This window comes from Parasteatoda tepidariorum, chromosome 9 (assembly GCF_982258835.1).
Source record: "Parasteatoda tepidariorum strain Cologne lab strain chromosome 9, Ptep-v5.0, whole genome shotgun sequence".
NCBI classification, from domain to species: domain Eukaryota; kingdom Metazoa; phylum Arthropoda; class Arachnida; order Araneae; family Theridiidae; genus Parasteatoda; species Parasteatoda tepidariorum.
Window position 1 is genome coordinate 63,300,076 of NC_141763.1, and position 13,506 is coordinate 63,313,581.

Consider the following 13,506-nt stretch of genomic DNA (forward strand, 5'->3'; position numbering starts at 1 on the left):
ATGGCAGGTAATGTCCTTCGCCTGGGAAGTGTTGCTCATTTAGCGTTACTCAGTGGGCACCTGTGAACCTAAGTCACGGAGGCGAGCAACATTACCCATTCCTCACTGTCACAGATGCCCATTCATAGTGTGGGCCACATTCACACATCACACACGCTCGGCCACCTTGACCAGCTCTTATAATAATATCTTATTAATCTCATGACAACCTCATGATTGGATGGAAGAATAGCTGGCATTTTGAACTCCACTGTATCTTGACGAAGTTGTTGTTTCAGTTCATTTACGTCGCACTAGAGCTGTATCTTGACGAAAAGTAAGTTTAGTTTTCATTTTGAGGATTCCGCTTTGATCCTTGTATACTGTTAAACTTTTTAATTTCTCATCTCTCTCATTTTCAAAGCAGTCTTCTTTGATCTTTTTGATCAGTAATTTTTCGGCTTCGAAAACTTCTACAGAAACCAGGCTTTCATGTCCTCTCTCAGTTTCTTTAGATCGACAGTTGCAAATAAATATCAGGATCCAAGCAATCAGATTACTAGATAATTTTTTTGTAATTGGAAAAATATCTGTAATACCAATCTCTATTGGTAACCAGTCATGTATAAATAAAGCATTTTGATACAGATGGAACTATGCTCTTTTTCTTTTTTCTAGAAACCTCACTTTCATTCAAATCCAACTCAGATTTTAGTCAACTTTTTACTGGCAAGTAAAACCAATTTGGACCTAGCCACCACTTAGATTTCAATAGTTTTAGAGCTAAACAACCTCTACTCGGTAAGTTGGTAGGATTTATAGAGCCAGGAATGTGTCTCCAACATTTTTATTTGTTGGGCTTCTTTTTTCTTTCACACTATTCTGGACAAAAATATTCCAGGCTTCTTCTCTTGTTATCCATGACAAGACAGTAGACTAATCAGTCCAGAAATAAACTTATTCACTCTGTGTCTATGACAAAATTGAAGACAAAAGTCGTGATGCTATAGTGGCTACTAGCAATTCGAGTCTCTCAATAATAATTTCTTCCTTTCCAATTAGTGTAACTCTATTCCAGGCTTGTATCAGAATCAAAAGTTTCTATTCGGATGAAAGCAGTTGCGGCATAAGCATGCCGACTGGCATCGCAAAATAAATGTACTGATATATTTTCTTTCGTGGTTTTTGATCCAAAATACTTTGGGAAAACGGATATCTTCTAGGCAGTTAATATCTCTTAGCCACTTTTAAAAAAATTTCGTATTTGCATCAACTTCTTCATCCTATGTTATTTTCCGCTTCAGCGTTTCTTGAAGCAATAATTTAAGGATGAGGATTACAGGACAACATACACCAAGAGGATCGAATAATCTATGAGCTGCAGATAAGACTATCCGTTTAGTTATTTTCTCAAAACATATCCTTTTTATACTTCCCGTTTTTATTCGTAGAGAATTTTTCATTGCATATCAAACCTGAGAGCATTTGTATCAGCAGAATCATCAGAACATCATTGAAATCCTATCCTCTAAGCTCGAATTTTCCCTCAGTCATTACTTTGGTTGATGCAGTTATAAAAAGGGAGTTCTTCTGCATTTTTAACATAACTGACACAATTATCAACATAAAAACTATCAGAAAATTTTTCAATTCCTCAGTTTCGATTTTCTCTTAAACAGTTTGTAAGTGAAGTTGAACTGTAGAGTTTAAGAGAAAAGGGCTGCTTTGACGCACAGAAAACAACATGAAAATGCCTGTATTCTCTCAGCAGACCATCTCCATCAAGCCATAAGAATCTCAAATAATCTCTATCTGTGGGAGAAACACTTATTTGTAGAAAGGCTCTTCGTATGTCAGAAATGACATCTATCTCCTGTTTTTGAAATCGTGCTACCATACTCGGAATCTGATTGAGTAGTTTCGAACTCTTTTCTAAACAATCGTTAAGACTAAGAAATCCCTTTTCTTTGGCCGGAGCATCGAAGACAGGCCGGATTTTTGTAATGTTATTTTCTTTTATAACTTTTCGGTGAGGAAGATAAAGCACTTGACCTTGATCATTTTTACCTTGATCATTTTTTGAAGAACTAATGCTATTAAATCTCTAACGCACACTTGAATTAGAAATTCTTCTCTACCAAAATGCATTTTTAGCTGTTTTAAAGCCTTTTCATAATTTTGACCACCCGGACCAAAACTCTTAATTTATTCTGTAACTGGACTACCTCTTTTCATTGCTTTAGCTAGATACTAAAATTTATCGAGAAAATCAATACTCATGTCCTGATCTATTTTTTGAAACTGTCCCCAAAAGTAAAGCCAATTTCACACATTACCGTCAAAAGTAGGCAATTTTATTTTTTGGATAATTTAGCAAGGTACTCGACTGCGAAATAACGTTCGAACTATCACTTTTTAAAGATGATTGTTCAATCACTAATGTTTCTAGTTTCCCTTTTAAGGATCTCCAGTGATCAATATAAATTTCTGACTCATCTATCTCTTTCTCTATTTCTGTATCGGAAGTTTGATCAGAATACAACAATTGTTTAAATTTCTGTTCTAAATTTATCATTAAAAGAGCTTTCTCTTCAATATGCTTTAATTTATTAATTTTATCAGCACAAGTGAGTTTAATTTCTTACTTATCAAAGGAATTAAATGCTCGAGTAAATAATCTCATGTGTGGTTTTCTATCTTTCAATACAGCTCCATGATGAATAAAAAAATAAAACAAAATATGCAAAATATTTCTTACTCTTAAAAAGCAGCCTGTTGGCAGTCGCCAGATATTCGTTTTCACTTCATATCAGAATTAGTTAAAGATGTTAATTATTCCATAAACAACTTACAACACAGCATAGAAAATGACTTATTTTATAGTTCTTTGCAAAAATATTAAAAATACTAGCTTCATCAATAAAACTCGAAACGCTCAAAGATATAAAATGGTACAAATATGAAAATATTAAAGCTCAAAAATAGACAGATATCCACTCAAAGCCATTTTGTTTCCTCTCCACAAAAAAAAAAAAATTACCTCAGCACCTTAATTTTATGAACTAGATCAAAGTTTACAATTAAACTGACGATAATTCTCAAAGTTGTGAGATAAAATCGTAGGCCAGGTTTACGCCTGAACCTCTATTGTTTATCTGGGAATAGTATTAGGTAAGTTATGGTAGAGCTCGGGAACTGGGCACCTCGACACCCTATCCCATCCGTCATGAATTTGTTTTAAAGTTTGTTTTAACACTGTGAGGTCACCTGGTGGCTGGATAAGAAGTTCAAGCACTTTGTTCGAAGAAATTAAAAAAATTGGAAATAATATCGAAGTAGCCTGTTCAAAAACTTTAGTTTGCTGGCTGTAGATGAAGATGAGGTTCATGCGCTTTGCTCGAGGAAATAATATAGGTGAAAGTAAAGAAGCAATTTGCTCAAAATTTTAGTTTCTAGTTTGCAAATGAGAGCAAAGTATCAGGATGAGAGAACTCCTTGTATTCTTTTTGCTGGTTGAATAGTCACAGCAGTTGAAATTTTGTTTTTATGTGGAATTGGAGTTGAAATTTGAATTGAGATTTGTAGCTGACACTGAAGTTGAGGCTGTGATGAGGTTTGAAGTTGTTGTAATTTGTTAAGGGTTGATGGGATTTATTAGGTTGAGGAAATTATTTATTTATTTTGATGGTTATGATATGAGGCGTCAGAAATGAAATGTACTGCTATTGGTCTGCATTTTTGGTCTTTTTGTACTTTTCAAAATTGAATATTTCAGTGAAGTTTGCTGTATTGCATTTTGTATTTTTATCAAAGAAATCTGCATTTATATTATATGCATGCTGTGACAGAGTTGGTATTTTCAGATCTTTAGGAATATTTGTATTTCGGATGAACCATCTGAGACAAATGATTTTTCTAAACATCTTGTTTTGGAGTGCGTTTAATTATTTCATAAGATGCTCTGGAATTGTATACAAGGCTGGTGAAGCATAAGAAGGTATTGGATGGATCATAGTTGTGTAAAGCAGTTTCTTTAGTTTTAGAGACATGTTCTAATCGTATATTAGAGGTTGATTAGATTGTTTATGAAAATTGGCATTAATTATGAATTTTTGTGTTATTTATACGTAGTGGTGAACAAACTAATTTTAAATTAAAAAACTAAAAGTAAAAAGAATTATACATTAAAGCATAAATTTTGCTACTACTTGAAGAATATTGTCCACAAAACAGGTAAGTTGTTATCCCAGCATTATATTAATGTTGTTTTATTTTAATGATTAAATCACCACTAAGAAAAATTTATATAAGAATATCTTGAATGAGCAAAATAAACAGAATATATTGAATGAACAAAATTTAAACAGCTGATAGGAGCAATATTGAGATGTCAAAGTTAACGAAAAAAAATTTCCCTCAAAAATAATAAGACTAGTAATTTAATTACTTCTTTTGAAATTAATCTTGGAAAAATTCGTATCAATAAAATTTTGTTAATGATGTAAATATGTATTTATCGTTCTGAAAATATGTGACTGCTATATTAAAAAAAAAAAAAAACTATAGAACTATACAAAACTAGAAATAATAAAAATAAATTAAGAGTGGGTTTCTAAGCATTCTTTTTTTTTGTGCAAGTGCTTTTTAAACCCCCAAAAATTGTTGAATTGTTGCGATATCAACGTTGCAATATTACGCTATATCAACGTGGAGTGTGTTAAAACCTTAGACACAAAAAAAAAAATTGAAAATTTCCCTAATTTTGCTTTATGTCTTTTTCCGATCTGTTGTTAAACAACTAAAAATTTAAATTTGTTGCGTCTGCGCAATGTTAGCATGAAATGTGTTAAATTACACCCCTTGATCATAAATAAAACTAGAATGACAATTTTTTAACCTTCGTTAGTTAAGATTTTCATAATCAGTTGAAAAATTCCATTTAATTTTTGTACTGCGTAAATTTGATTTTTTTCATAAGTCTCAACATATAATAGATATGACAGCAATGTGACATGACTTTTAGACTCATACAACATTTGGCGGATGAGCCTTAAATCAAACTTTGCTTACATTACTCTAGAACTTTTCCGATCTTTTATTAAATCATCTCATCAATCCAGCTTGTCAAAGACACAAACACCACCGAAAAATTCAACATGAAAATATTTATCCCGTTTTTGAACTCACGTGATCCAAAAGAGAAAAAATGATTGGTGGGCACGAATCTCGTCATCCATCCATCATTTTACACAGAAGCATGTGTTTAATGATGGATTGACTGAGAGACGGGTTCATCATTTAACCTGACGAAGAGTCGTAACATCCTAATTAATGTGTGAACATATCCCTTTGGGGCGTCAGAGGGGTTAAACCATTACCTACTCTTGTCTTAAAAGTGTCCCTGGGTCATCTTTAATAAAGTACTCTTGCTTTTTGTCCAAGACGAACACTATATATAGTATTAAGTGATGCGTTTCCTGAGGTGGGAAGAAATTATTATTTATTACTTATTATGCAATTAAACATAAAGCTATTTTCCAAAAATTTTTGTAATTTATACATATATTTGTCTTATATGGTACCAAATATTCTTTATCCAAGAAAAAATTTCTTTATCTAAGAAGGACACTTGGTTTACATGCAAATGTATCGATCTATAGCCCTTTGAAATGATTAAATGTTGCTCATAATTAAAAAAATAAAATTTTTTCCTTAAAAATAATAAGACTAGTGCTTTAATTATTTCTCTATGAAACAAGTGCATTCGTGTCAATGAAATTTTGTTAATGATGTAAATATTTATTTTTCGTTCTGAAAATATGTGACTATATTAAATATTATATGTGAAATATTATATTATATATATGTGAAAATATTTTTAAAAAAAAGAAGGAAAAAAAATTAGTACTATACAATATTAGAAATCATCAAATTAAATTAAAAGCAGGTTCCTAACTTCTATATCGATCGGATAAAAATTAACGATTAAAAAAAAGTTTTTTTTAAATCTTACTTTCAGTTTTTATGCTCTAAGAAAATAAGTTTTGCTTCATTTTTTCCTCTTTTATTCTTGCTTAAAAAGTCATTTTTATAAATGAGAAAGAAAAAGTGCAATGGTGATAGTGGCAATAAAAATTGTCTAAACAATTGTAAGTTTGCGAAAATGGGTAACAAAATAACATAATGAATAACAATAAATAAGATACTGATAATAATAGTAATTAGGTAAAGATAACCGACATTTATAAATATATAATGATAGACAATAAGATATAATGATGAGAAATAGATACCAAAATAAACATCGACAGATATTTTGGTGTTAAATTCCAATTTAACTTTATGAAGCTTTCTCTTTTCTTTCCTTCTTTTTATTCCATCATTTTTTCTCCCTTTGGTGTGACTAAACATTTCATACTTATTTATAAACTATTTTGTCTTGGTTTTTCTCTATGAAACAAAACGAAGCAGTTTGATTTTTTGTTATTTAAATCTGATTTTAGGATCGCCTGACATCCTATTAGATCAATTGTTTACAATTATAGTACGAAATCCCGGCTCTTCTAATTATATATATAGTGAAACCTCTCAGGAGCGACCACGCTTTGTTGTTCTACAAGAGAATGGTCGTTAATGGAGGTTGTTCGTTCTTAGGGGTTACCTTCAAAATGCTATCGAAGGTACATGATTTTTCGTAAGCAATTTAAATTTTTCTCAGTGTCATTCCCTTCGTGCGTACTTGTGTTAACGTCATGAAAACCGTATCGATGAATAAAATTTAGCTTCAATAAAAATGACCGTTACTGATATAAATATGTGTAAAAACAAAATTACCAATTATGAATGATAGAACTATTTCAAATGAATAAAAAATTATGTTTTTTGTTTTAGTTCACAGTTAATTTTATATCATAAAAATTAGTTAAATTTAAAAAATGAGAAAAGGTTTGCTTGTTAGAAGTACGTAATTTTTTTTCTAAAATAACTTCTTTTCCTAATTGAACTTTCAACTCTAAAAATGAACTAATTAAAGCATCGTCTTTAGTGCACGCTAATTGCAACATGAGGAAGTCGATCGCTGTCAGAGATCGTCAAAAATAGCTCTCTAAGAGTCAGTCACAAATATTTTGAATATATTTGAATGTGCTTATTTGTTTTATTGATATTTTTTATTTTGATACGTTTTTGTGTTTCTTTGACATTTTCTTCATTTGTTGCAGAGGTTTGCCTGGTCACTGGGAGAGGTTTTGCTGATCTCTCCTAAAGGTTTTCTTAAACACAAAGTCAAAGAAAAAAATCCCATGCCTCGCACATTTTCTTCATTTGTTGCAGAGGTTTGCCTGGTCAGTGGGAGAGGTTTTGCTGATCTCTCCTAAAGGTTTTCTTAAACACAAAGTCAAAGAAAAAAATGCCGTGCCTCGCAAAAGTGGTCGCACAGAGAAAAGGTCGTTAAACAAAAGTGGTTTTCTTGGAGATTTCACTACATATTTATGCATATATACCTACATATATATGAGCAATTTATCTTTTAGGACCATAATTTTAATGATATCGGAAATGAGTGTATATCCACTCTATAAATGATTTCATTATAATTTTTATTAAACATTTATTAAGAAAAAAGAGTAAAGAAATTATTTACAAATGTGCATGAAGAAGCTCTAAGAGATTTTAAGATATCAATTTTTAAAAGACAAGTGCGCAATTTTTTCACATGCAGCATATAGTTATTTTTTTTTTCATGTCATGTGATCCATAATATCCAAACTTCCTTGTTAGGGTTGACGTCGTAAGAAGTAATCATAAGACCAAATGAGGCTGCATTAAAATTTCAAAATATATATTAATTTCAATGGGACTTCGGCTTCATTGACATTTTATTGTGCAGTATGGATTCATTTATAAACAAAGATTACATTTCTAACAAAATTAACAATGATTTATACGCAATTACAAAATTAACAATGATATAATTTATATGCGAATTGATTCTTATATTATGTGAAAGAGATTATTGAATGTTGTCATCTGTTAAGCAGTTCTACTCTAAAATTAAAATATCTCTCTCTTAAGTTTTATTTTAAGATTTCTTAATTCTACTTGGCTATTATTTTATATGTCACAATATCCTACCTCTCAAAGGTGTTGATTCGGAGGTGACCAGGCTGGACAGCACATCTTATTGAGGAGAGATCAAAATCCTTACTTACTTTTTTCTATTTAAACTATTTAAAATTATCTCAATCTGTATGATTCTAATCACATGATCTGAATTACAGAAACAATCTTAAAAATAAAAACAATATTCGAAACTAATATTTACAAAACATATGAAAACTACCTAAATTGCAATGGTTTCATATTAACTCTCAAAAATTTGTTAAAATTGATAATATAAAAACACTTAAAAATACACTAAATATTATGCTTCTTAGAGTGATAAACTAACATCCAATTCGAAATTTTAAAAAAAATATGTATGTATGGTTGCATAGTTAAATATGTATAGTTGCAACTAAACAACATGCCTTAAAAAATTGTTACGTATGATTAAGGTTCTAGTGATTGTCACTTGATTGAAGATCCTTTAGCATAAAGTCTTAAAAATATCTGGCTAATACAAGCAAGAATAAAAAAAACATATAACAAGATCGAGAAAAAAAATTAAAGCACGAGAAAATTTGTGGGACTTGTTGATTAGTTTGGAGAGTTAAATTTTTGGTGAACAATAGTTTTTTGTTTGTATTTAAGATTTACGCAGGCCCGTTACGGGCTTTTCAATTTTTCCTTGTAAAGTCAATACTGCGGGTATCTTAATCCATTTTTGCTTTATTTATGTGTAGATGTTGCGTCCATAAATCGCTAATGGGCTGCAATAGCGCACAACTTAAAAAAAAATCATGTTTTGAGATAAGTGGGTTTAAAGTTTTCATTGCTAAGGAAAATGTATAAGAAATGCTTTAGTTACCTTAAACGAAGATTTCCTTCAAGCTGAATTATGAGTTGTGCTAGTATTACTGCTGAAAAGAATGTGTATTTTCCTATTTATACCTGTTTTAAGTCCAAAACGTGTGTTTTTTTAGTTGTGCCACTATTGCAGCCCATGAGCGAAATGTGTTTTCATAAAGAAAAAAACTGTTTCTTCTAAATAGCTGGATCCGTTACAGCATGCTTATTAAAACGTCATCTTTCAAAACTTTTAAATACTCATGTATTTTCCTCTTATTCCTTAAAATAGTCATCTAAAATATTTTCTTTAACTAACTTCTTAAAAATACTTTACATAAGCAAATTATATCTTCACTCCAATTCTATAAATCTCTAATATTCAGTTATTACTATTCTTTCTAGTATATATCTTACGTATTACTTATTTTCACAAATATTATTCATTTTTATGCCTAAGAAAATTAAAAATTTACTTTCTTAAAACATTTTGGTCCCCTTTCCGATTTTCCATTATATTGTGGATGGTGACTAGTAGTCAACAACTGTTTAACGTTATGATTTATCAAAAATTTCTTAAATCGACTTGAAGTAAAGGCTGGGGTCTTATCAGTTAATGAAGCCTTAGGAGCAGAAGATGTAAATAAAGACTTCAACAAATTCGAATACACTTCTGGTGTAATATTTTTGCGACAAAAAGTTAAGGCATATCTTGTATAGTGATCAATTATAATGTTCACATATTTTTAGAAGAGTTATAGTAGTTAAACCGCCTACCGAATCCAGTGACATTAACTCCAAAGGCTCTTTGCAGGGTGACATTGACTGCAACAAACCATATTTTTTCAAGTGTGAGATCTTATTCAATTGACAGGTTTCACAGTGTTTATCATAATTATATAATATTAATAATACATGATCAATAATAATATCGAGAAATAATACTTAAGATTTTCTTTACACCTGGAAGACCGAATTATTCATGAACTTTTGAAAGGGACAACAATTTTAATTAAACCTTTTTTACATACTATTACGACATCATTAATTTCCTTAAAATTCGGGTTATTTAGATTATCAAGCATTTGATGTTCAATTAATTTTTCTTTTTGAATTAAATGTGTTGAATAACAATTATGATGAGAAACTTTACTTTGAACTTTATTTAAGAGCATGTTTGCCTCATGATTAGTACTTCCTTTTTTATATTTTGTCCCATATTCATACATTAATAGCTTTAAAGACCATCTAAATAACTTACCAGTCAGACGTTTCACATTCCTCAACCAAACTAGAGCTGTATGATCTGTATGTATAGTGAAAAATGTTTAATGAAGATAATGTTGATACTTATCAAGAACGACTACAATTGCTAAACAGTCTATCTCACTAACTGAATAATTTTCGTCATAAGTTCTTAATTGTAACGAATGGAAAGATATTGGATGTTGTATTCCACCCGGGGGCACTTGTTTAAGGACTGCACATGTAGCTTCACCTCAAGCGTCTACGTACAAGTGACATTTTCTCTGTGGGTTGAAAAGAAATATGACTGGTTCAGAAGCGATTTTTAACTCTTCAAATGATATTTGGCAATCTTCGGTCCATACAAATGTAACATCTTTATTAAGTAATTTATTTAACGTCAATCTTAATTTTGCAGTTTTCAATAAAACTAAATTTTTTTTAAATAAAATTTTATGATATCGGAAATTAGTGTAAATCCACTCTACAAATGATTCCATTAAAATTTTCATTAAAATTTTTAAAAAAAAATAGAACAAAGACAAACTATTTACCTCCTGAAGACTTTAACTAATTCATTTAAAAAAAAAATAAGTGCGCAATTCTTTATATGCTGCATGAAGTTATTATTTCTTTCATGTCACGTGATTCATAATACACAGATTATCTTTGTTAGGGTTGACGCCGTAAGAAGTAATCATAAGATTGGATGTATATGCATGAATAATCTCAAAATATTTATTAATTTGAATGGGATTTCGGCTTTATAAAGACATTTTATTGCGCGGTATGGATTCATTTTATAAATAAAGATTAACTTTCTAACTAATCAATAAATAATTTATACGCGAAGTGACAAGCTACTATTTTTTTAACAAAATATTCCCGATTTCACATTAGATTTAACTCAACAACTAAAGAGTATGTTAAAAAGAAACGGAATGTTTACTTCATACTTTTTCATCCTCTCTTTATATTAAGATTGATATGTATATGATGCTAAAAATATAAAAGTTTTGTTAACTGATATTCAGTAGTATCAATATTAGATGGCAACTGATACAGAAAAAATTGGTGCATGAGCATTTTTACTATATGTAGTCATTTATAGAAAACTTATTCTAAGCCTAAAAGTATATGTTGTTACGTATTTTTGCCTGATCAACAAAGGGCGCTGTAATCGTGCATAACACTAGATTGCCCAAGGAAGTCATTTTGACTGCTTTTTAATTTCAATTAGAAAAACAATGATGTATATAATGACACAAATTCTTAGAATTTTTTGACTTTTTGCACAACATATAATTTTTTTACTGTTAATATTTACTAATAACTTGTTATATAACTGTAAATAATATAAAAATATTAAAAATTAATTTTAAACAAATTGTTTTACACAGTAGGTATTCTTTCACAATCCACACATTTTGACTGCTTTTGGGGAATATAAGTATATACTAAGTTTCAGTCTTTCTAGTGATAATAATTATGAATATTTGTAATTTGTATCTAACCAGATTCAGAAAAAGACAAAATTAGAAAATAACGTTTACAATAATAAGTCAAAATGGAAACGAGCTAAAAGCAGCTAAAACCAAACTCGTCTTACTTTAATAATTCAGAAAGTTAGAAACACAAATCAAGCAGAAAGCGAAGAATATTTATATATATATATATGTTAGCAAAACAGCACTTCATCATAGGACACACTGTCTGCCAACATACAGGAGCCTTTCTGTCGTCAGTGGTAATACCAAAAACTGACTGCGCCACGAGCTCCCATAATGGATAAACTAAATAAGAAAAAGCAATTAAATAATCAAAAATTGAAATGTAAATGCAATGAAAAATTAATGACATACAAACACAGTTAAATTTTTGATTTTTTTAATTGCTTTTTCTCATTTAGTTTATCCATTATGGAAGCTCGTGACACAGTCAGTTTTTGGTATTACCACTGACGACAGAAAGGCTCCTGTATGTTGGCAGACAGTGTGTCCCCTGATGAAGTGCTGTTCTTCTAGCATATATATCTTAAAATATTCTTCGTTTTCCGCTTGATTTGTATTTCTAACTTCCTAAATTATTAATGTATAATTTGTATGCCAAGCGACGGATTGGAATGGAAGGCTTACTAAGAAGCCTAAGAAATATCACACCATCATATTAGGTTGTTTTTATTGTCTACATTATTAAATCTGATTGTTATGAGATATAACCTTTTTATTCATTGTACCATTCTACAGTAAACCATTTTTTTTTTAAATATAAGAATTAGATTACTTATGTGTACTTCTGAAGTTATTAATAAGAATTGTGAAAGTTATAAAAAGGAAGTGTTAATATTCAATGTTGATTTATTTTTCTAAGAATATTATCCAAATGTTTCTAACTGCTTTATATAAATTAAATCCAGAACTCTACAGAATTTTGGAAATTGGATTTTGCAACGAGAAATCGAATCTTACATTTTCTGCTAAAAGACTTATTCAATTTTATTTACTACACACCATACCCCAAGGCCCCGGCAGATAACAAACGTTATTAATTCCTCTTCAACCATTCTTCTCAATCCGGTAATAAATTAGAAAAGGAAGCAGCCACTGCTAGCGTAACTGCAACCACCAAACCCAACATGGATTTCCCAACCTTCCAAGACTCCCACGACGTTGTTCAGCAATCCATATATATTCCAAAATAAAGCCGACGTAATATTTTCCCTTCCCCCCCATCTTTCTCAAGCTTGAGGGACTTGAAGTGAAACATTCTTACTCCTTGAGTTCAAGGTTCCATTAGTGGCACATCGAATGCTAGATCCTGCTCCCATACCCTCTTTTCGACCCCCCATGTGCCCCACCCTTGCCACCGACAAGGTTGTAGAAGGGAAGGACTTCGAGATTTATATGACAGGGTATTCTTCTGAAGCAAGGCTTCCTTACTTCGCTTTTACCCTCTTTTTTGGCCAACAAATATTGTCATCCATTTCAGGATCGCCAAGGAGATGGAGTTGGCGTTATCTGGGAGAAAATATTCTTGAAACAAATGTCAGAATGGAAGTAGGTGGATTTACTGATGAGGTAACCCTGAGTGATTTAACCTTTAGGTTTCACTACAAATACTTAACACTTGATCTATTACCCAAAAAAGGCTGTTTAGGAAATTTTTTTTAAAGGAGGGGGGGGGGGAAACAAGAATATTAAAGATGACCTCCGAATGAGGACGAAATTAACATTTATTTTTCTGGAACAATGGGCTATAAGATTTAAGATCACAAAGATTAAGGAAAAATATAAAGTGTTAAGTTATGTATCACATCATTTTATAAACAAATTCATA